General features: G+C 47.8%; 1 pseudogene; it reads left to right on the top strand.

The window, feature by feature from the left end:
- Window positions 1-7,083, top strand: part of LOC104998653 — an 11,326-nt pseudogene extending 4,243 nt beyond the window's left edge.
- Window positions 7,084-7,248: the final 165 nt, after the last annotated feature.

Below are 7,248 nucleotides of genomic sequence, written 5' to 3'. Positions count from 1 at the left end.
TATGCTATAGATCTTTTGCTTGTTGAATGTATACATCCTCAGAAATGAACAATGTGTCTGATTTTGTTCATTTTTTGACACTACTTCCATGTAATGTCATGGACGGAGGTTCGTGTCATTGTACAGGAGACAAGAATCAAGACCATCCCCAAGAAAAAGAAATACAAAAAATCAAAATGGCTGTTGGAGGAGGCCTTACAAATAGCTGTGAAAAGAAAAGAAGCAAGAAGCAAAGGAGAAAAGGAAAGATATAAGCATCTGAATGCAGAGTTCCAAAGAATAGCAAGGAGAGATAAGAAAGCCTTCCTCAGTGATCAATGCAAAGAAATAGAGGAAAACAATAGAATGGGAAAGACTAGAGATCTCTTCAAGAAAATTAGAGATACCAAGGGAACATTTCATGCAAAGATGGGTTCAATAAAGGACAGAAATGGTATGGACCTAACAGAAGCAGAAGATCTTAAGATGAGGTGGAAAGAATACACAGAAGAACTATACAAGAGAGATCTTCACGATCCAGATAACCACAATGGTGTGATTACTACCTAGAGCCAGACATCCTGGAATGTGAAGTCAAATGGGCCTTAGGAAGCATCACTAAGAACAAAGCTAGTGGAAGTGATGGAATTCCAGTTGAGCTATTTCTAATCCTGAAAGATGATGCTGTGAAAGTGCTGTACTCAATATGCCAGCAAAATTGGAAAACTCAGCAGTGGCCACAGGACTGGAAAAGGTCAGTTTTCATTCCAATCTCAAACAAAAGCAATGTCAAAGAATGCTCAAACTACCACACAATTGCACTCATCTCACACACTAGTAAAGTAATGCTCAAAATTCTCCAAGCCAGGCGTCAGTAAAACGTGAACCATGAACTTCTAGAAGTTCAAGCTGGTTTTAGAAAAGGCAGAGGGAACAGAGATCAAATTGGCAAGATCCACTGGATCATTGAAAAAGCAAGAGAGTTCCAGAAAAACATCTATTTCTGCTTTACTGACTATGCCAAAGTCTTTGACTGTGTGGATCACAATAAACTGTGGAAAATTCTGAAAGAGATGGGCATACCAGACCACCTGACCTGCCTCTTGAGAAACCTATATGCAGGTCAGGAAGCAACAATTAGAACTGGACATGGAACAACAGACTGGTTCCAAATGGGAAAAGGAGTACATCAAGGCTGTATATTGTCACCCTGCTTATTTAACTTTTATGCTGTGTACATCATGGGAAATGCTGGGCTGGAGGAAGCAAAAGCTGGAATCAAGATTGCTGGGAGAAATATCAATAACTTTAGATATGCAGATAACACTACCCTTATGGCAGAAAGTGAAGAGGAACTAAAAAGCCTCTTGATGAATGAAAGAGGAGAGTGAAAAAGTTGGCTTAAAGCTCAACATTTAGAAAATGAAAATCATGGCATCTGGTCCCATCACTTCATGGCAAATAGATGGGGAGACAGTGGAAACAGTGGCTGACTTTATTTTTCTGGGTTCCCAAATCACTGCAGATGGTGACTGCAGCCATGAAATTAAAAGACGTTTACTCCTTGGAAGGAAAGTTATGACCAACCTAGATAGCCTATTCAAAAGCAGAGACATTACTTTGCCAACAAAGGTCTGTATGGTCAAGGCTATGGTTTTTCCAGTAATCATGTATGGATGTGAGAGTTGGACTATAAAGAAAGCTGAGTACAGAAGAATTGATGCTTTTGAACTGTGGTGTTGGAGAAGACTCTTGAGAGTCCCTTGGACTGCAAGGAGATCCAACCAGCCCATCCTAAAGGAGATCAACCCTGAATATTCATTGGAAGGACTGATGTTGAAGCAGAAACTCAGTACTTTGGCCACCTGATGCGAAGAATTAAATCATTGGAAAAGACCCTGATGCTGGGAAAGATTGAAGGAAGGAGGAGAAGGGGATAATAGAGGATGAGATGGTTGAATGGCATCATCGACTTGATGGACATGAGTTTGAGTAATCTCCAGGGAGGGCTGGTGTGCTTCAGTTCATGGGGTTGCAAAGAGTTGGACACTACTGAGCGACTGAACTGAACCATGTCAGAAACTGTACCTTCATTCAATCATGCAACACATCATTAGTCATAAACCTCAAGTTTTCTAGACTGGATTTGGGAGCAAAAAATAAAAAGTCTAACAAGATGTGTTCCAGACACATCTATTTCAGCAGAAAGAAGACACATCAGGTAAACAGAGTAAAAACTACACTGAAAATCATCAATTGCTATTCAAAGTTCTACCCCTCCTTCCCTTTAACTGTTAATTAGCATTTCTGAAGTTGTTATGAATTGTTTAATCATTTTCTTATTCCGGACATGAATTAATCCAATCAACTCAGCTGATTGATAGTTCAAGCAAATATATTCATGCTTGTTCACAGTAGTCAAGAATTCTCCCAGAAGAAATCTCTTAGGATAAAAACTACTGAGTCAGTGGGTACTGCACTCATTTGATCCTTATCAAATGTTACCAATTCTGTCTTCAACACCTCCAAAAATTGTTTACCAGCATATGTCCCATCAGCAGGGAGAGAAAGCCAAATTCCTCCTCCTGTGTCCCAGCTGTCTTGATCAATCCAGTGGGCAATGAAATTAGCATTACATTCATTTGTATATTTTTATCGGTATGTATTCACATAACACAAAATTCACCCCTTTAAAAAGGGTATCTCCAACCTCCAGGATCTAATGCCTGATGTGGAGCTGATGTAATAATAACAGAAATAAAGTGCACAATAAATGTAACGCACTTGAATCATCTGCAAACCAGCCCTCCATCCCTAGTCTGGGGAAGAACTGTCTTCCACAAATCTTGTCCCTGGTGCCAAAAACGTTGGGTACCACTGCTTTAAAGTATATAATTCAGGGACTTCTTTGGTGGCCCAGTGGTTAAAAATTTGCCTGCCATGCAGGGGACACGGGTTCAATCCCTGGTCCAGGAAGATTTCAAACGCCTTGCTCAGGACAACTAGGCTCGTGCACCACAACTACTGAGCCAGAGCTCTAGAGCCCGTGAGCCATAACTACTGAGCCCACATGCCGCAACTACTGAAGCCCACAAGCCCTGGAGCCTGTGCTCCACAACAAGAGAAGTCACCACAGTGAGAAAGGACATTGCAAGGAAGAGTAGCCCCCGCTGGCAGTAACTAGAGAAAGCCTGTGCATAACATTGATGACCCAGCACAGTCAAAACTAAATAAATAAAACTTTTTAAAGTATACAATTTTATGGTTTTCACTTTACTCACAGAGTTGTGTATCCCTCACCATGATTCATTTTAGAACTTTTCATCACCTTAAATAGAAACCCCATACCCACCACTGGGGAATCCCAATTGCCCCCCAGCATCCCCAATTCCTGAAAACGGCCAGTCTGTCTTCTCCCTGGGTTTTTCTGCTCTGGAATGCAGGAGACAAGGGTTCTATCCCTGGGTTGGGAAGATTGCCCGGAGAAGGAAACAGCAACCCACTGCAGCATTCTTGCCTGGAGAATCCCATGGACAGAGAAGCCAGGCAGGCTCGCAAGTCCATGGAGTCACAAGAGTTGGACACGACTTAATGACTAAACCACCACCTATGATTGGAATCATACAATTCGTGACCTGTGGGGTCTGGCTTCTTTCACTTAGTGTGATGCTCTCATGGATCTTCCATGTTGTAGTCTCTGTCAGTACTTCATTCCTTCTTATGATTAAACAGTATTCCATTGTGTGAGTGTATGATGTTTTGCTTATCCCTTCATCAATGGGTGGTCATTTCCATTTAGCTTCTACTTTTGGCTCTTGTGAGTAATGCAGCCATCAACGTTTCCAACTTTAAATTATATACTTCTGGTATTTTCCTGATGATCCAGTGGTCAAGAATCTGCCTTGCAATGCAGGGGACATGGGTTTGATCCCTGGTCAGGGAAGTAAGAGCCCACATGCCTCAGGGTGACTAAGTCTGAGTGCCACAACTACTGAAGCCTGTGCAACACAACTAGAGAGACTCTGAGCATTGTGACCAAAGATCCCGCATGAGCAAAGACCATCTTGCATGCTGCAACTAAGACCCAGCTTAGCCAAGTAAATAAATATTATAAATAAATTATATCGTTTCATAAGGGACTATCAGTGAGTTTCTCCATATATTCATGCTTTTCTTGGCTGGATAAATGTTGCATTGCAGAACCTTTGAGGGCAAGGACCTCGCTTTCCTGCTCTCCACTGGCATATTTATGAGGATTAAAATATGTTAGATAAGAAAGAGCTAGCTGGTGGACTATTAAACTTCCCTACATTCAACCCAAAGTAGCCACCAAAATAATGAGCAAGACCTATAATAACGACGTCTACATTCAGTGGCTCAGTCGTGTCTGACTCTTTGTGACCCCATGGGACTGTATCTTGTCAGGTTCCTCTGTCCATAGAATTTTCCAGGCAAGAATCCTGGAGTGGGTTGCTATGCTCTCCTCCAGGGGATCTCCCTGACCCAGGGATCGAACCCACATCTCTTGCATCTCCTGCACTGGCAGGCGGGTTCTTACTGCTGCACCATCTGGGAAGCCTGAAGATATCTATATGTTTTATTTAATTTTGAATTTGATCCCCCATGTACTTCCAGCACTCTGGACTGTAAGCTTTGTAGCCATGCTCTCCTCTGACCCCTGACCCCATGAGGGTCTGGCCACGAGAGAATGGGAGCACCCACTCAGCTGTCTGGACAGAACAGAGGCACCCCCAGCATCTTCCTGATAACCTCTAGCTGAGGGTATTGGCAGATATTGGGCTTTCCTGCTGGCTCAATGGTAAAGAATCTTCATGCCAATGCAGGAGACCTCGGTTCAATCCTTGGGTTGGAAAGATTCCCTGGAGAAGGAAATGACAGGCCACTCCAGTATTCTTGCCTGGGAAATTCCATGAACAGAGGAGCCTTGGTGGGCTACAGTGCATGGGGTCACAAAGAGTCGGACACAACTTAGAGACTAAACAACATATCATCAAGATATCATCAAGTCCATCCCAAACACCAACCCACACTAGCAAAGCATGAGAAAGCCAGATACCCACACCTTCCCCTACCAATCCCAGGCAAGGACCCTCTTCTCAATCTTTACCAATCTAATCAACAAAGTACACTTAATTTCCTTTAAGGAATCATCAGAAGATGGCCTCTGGTCACATCTTATACACTAAGGAAATCACTGGATTCTCCCCTGTTGACAGTACCGCCATCAACCATCCTGGTGACCAGTGTGTTTCTAGGTGCCCAAGAAGCAAAAAAGATGTCCAGTTATGGTAGAATGTTGGCAAAAAGGAAGCCAGGTAAATGTCCACTTATAGTGAAATGCAACCCCGAGTGACAGTTCACAGTGACATAAATAACAAGATCTCTTTGCTGTGTTTCATGTTGTATTGATTACCTATTTAATTTCATTCCACTGCTGATAATGAAAGTCCCTGGGGATGGGCATCCTAAGTTGTGCTTTCCTCTGACCAGAAGCGAGAGTGTGCAGGAATTCCCAGGAGACCGTGGCACAAGCCATGAGTTCAACCTGATGTTTAGACCCAGGTCTAAACAGGAGGGGCTGGACTCCAGGGACCTAAGCTCCTGAGTCAGACGTGGAAACCCAGCTCATTCACTTACACGGGAAAGGGGGCGGGACCCCAGAGGTCTCCTAGCAGCCCCCAGGACAGGACTCAGTGAGCAGTGATTGCTCAGCAATGAAAGGATTAATCGATAATTGCATCTCCTGGGAGGGGGTGGGGCAAAAGAGGGTGGATCCTGTAGGGTGTGTCAAGGTGGGCACAGTATATAAAGCTGGGTTGTAGGGCCCTGGCCTCAGACCTTCCTGCAGAGCCCCAAAGGTGGAGAGCAGAGCAGCAGTGAGGAACCAAGAACCTCAGTCTACCATGGGTGAGTACGGGCCAGGGCGAAAGGCCTGGGCTAGAGGCTGGGGGTCATGGCCGAGGCCGGAGGTCTCCTGGGTACCCAGAGGAAGGCCCAGCTGTCTGAGAGGGCTTCCTGTGGTGGGGAGGACGCTGCAGAGTCTGGGGCATGGAATTACGTTATCTGGACAAGATGAACAGAGAGCCAGCCCACCGCGGCCCCCTGCAAACATCAGGGTCACTTCAGCCCTTGGATAGTGAGGGGACCTGGCGCCCAGGAGAGCCCGTCCTGCCTGCCTTCGCAGGCTGGAGGCCCTGGGGCTGAGATCAGGCCCATCACAAGGATGTGGACACTGAGGCCCAGAGATGTGTGAGGGCTGGGGTGGGAGGAGAACCAGGCTGGCACCAGGGGCGGCCGGGCCGGATGCCACACGCTTAACCTTGCACCAGCCTCTGCCGGCAAGCGTGAGCCCCTCGTCCGCTCACCAGGGCCTGAGCCAGGCCGGGGGAGGGGGGCTGGGGACCATCTGGAGGTGGGCTTCGTCTGACCCTCCTTCTCCCCCAATGGCTCTCAGGACCTGCAGGGAGGCAGCGGCGGCAGCGCACGGTGTTCAACAAAGAACAGTTACGCGAGCTTGAGGAACACTTCGTAAACAACCAGTACCCGAGCTACTGGGCTCGTGAGGACTTGGCGGCCAGGCTCAACCTGGAGGAGTACAAAGTGCAGGTCAGATCCCACCCCCACCCACCGTGCCCACAGCTATACCAGGGCCAGCTCCCACCTTGGCACTTACCACGTGCCGCATCCGGGGGCCAGCTTTCCGCCCCTCCAAGGTCCAAGGGGCCCGAGCCGGGCCCTGGGTCACTCAGGAAGCAAGGGCTCTCCTGGGGTCCGGATCTCAGGGCCTCTGGGAACCCAGGGAGCCCCTCTGGCAGACCGTCTTCTTGGCGCTCGAGCTCCTGAGTGACCAAGGCTGGCCACTCCTGCCCTCTTCAGGTCTCCTCTGCGGCCTCTTGAAAACTCCAGGAGCCTCTAATTGGGCCTGGGGGGACCGAGGCTGGCTTCTGCTCCAACGGCGGGCAGCCTCACACCCACCCCCGGAGGCCGCAAATGCGCACGGCCCCTCCTTTGACGCCTCCTCCCCGGCCCCTCTGTCTTCCCAGGTGTGGTTCAAGAACCGCCGGGCCAAAAACGCTCGGCTGAAGCGATTGACCCAGGGGCCTGGCCAGGGTTCCCGCAGCGCTTCCACCGACGGCGGAGTTCCCGACGACCCCGCTCCCAGGACTGCCTCTATCCCTGCCGCCGCGGCTGCAGTCTCTGCGCCCCCAGAAGGCCCGGGGTTCCGCAGACCCTCTCCGCCCAGCCCCG

The sequence above is a fragment of the Bison bison genome, unplaced genomic scaffold (assembly GCF_000754665.1).
Source record: "Bison bison bison isolate TAMUID 2011002044 unplaced genomic scaffold, Bison_UMD1.0 scf7180017853195, whole genome shotgun sequence".
Lineage (NCBI taxonomy): Eukaryota > Metazoa > Chordata > Mammalia > Artiodactyla > Bovidae > Bison > Bison bison.
The sequence above is the reverse complement of the archived record's forward strand: the minus strand, read 5'-3'. Positions and strand labels throughout refer to the sequence as shown.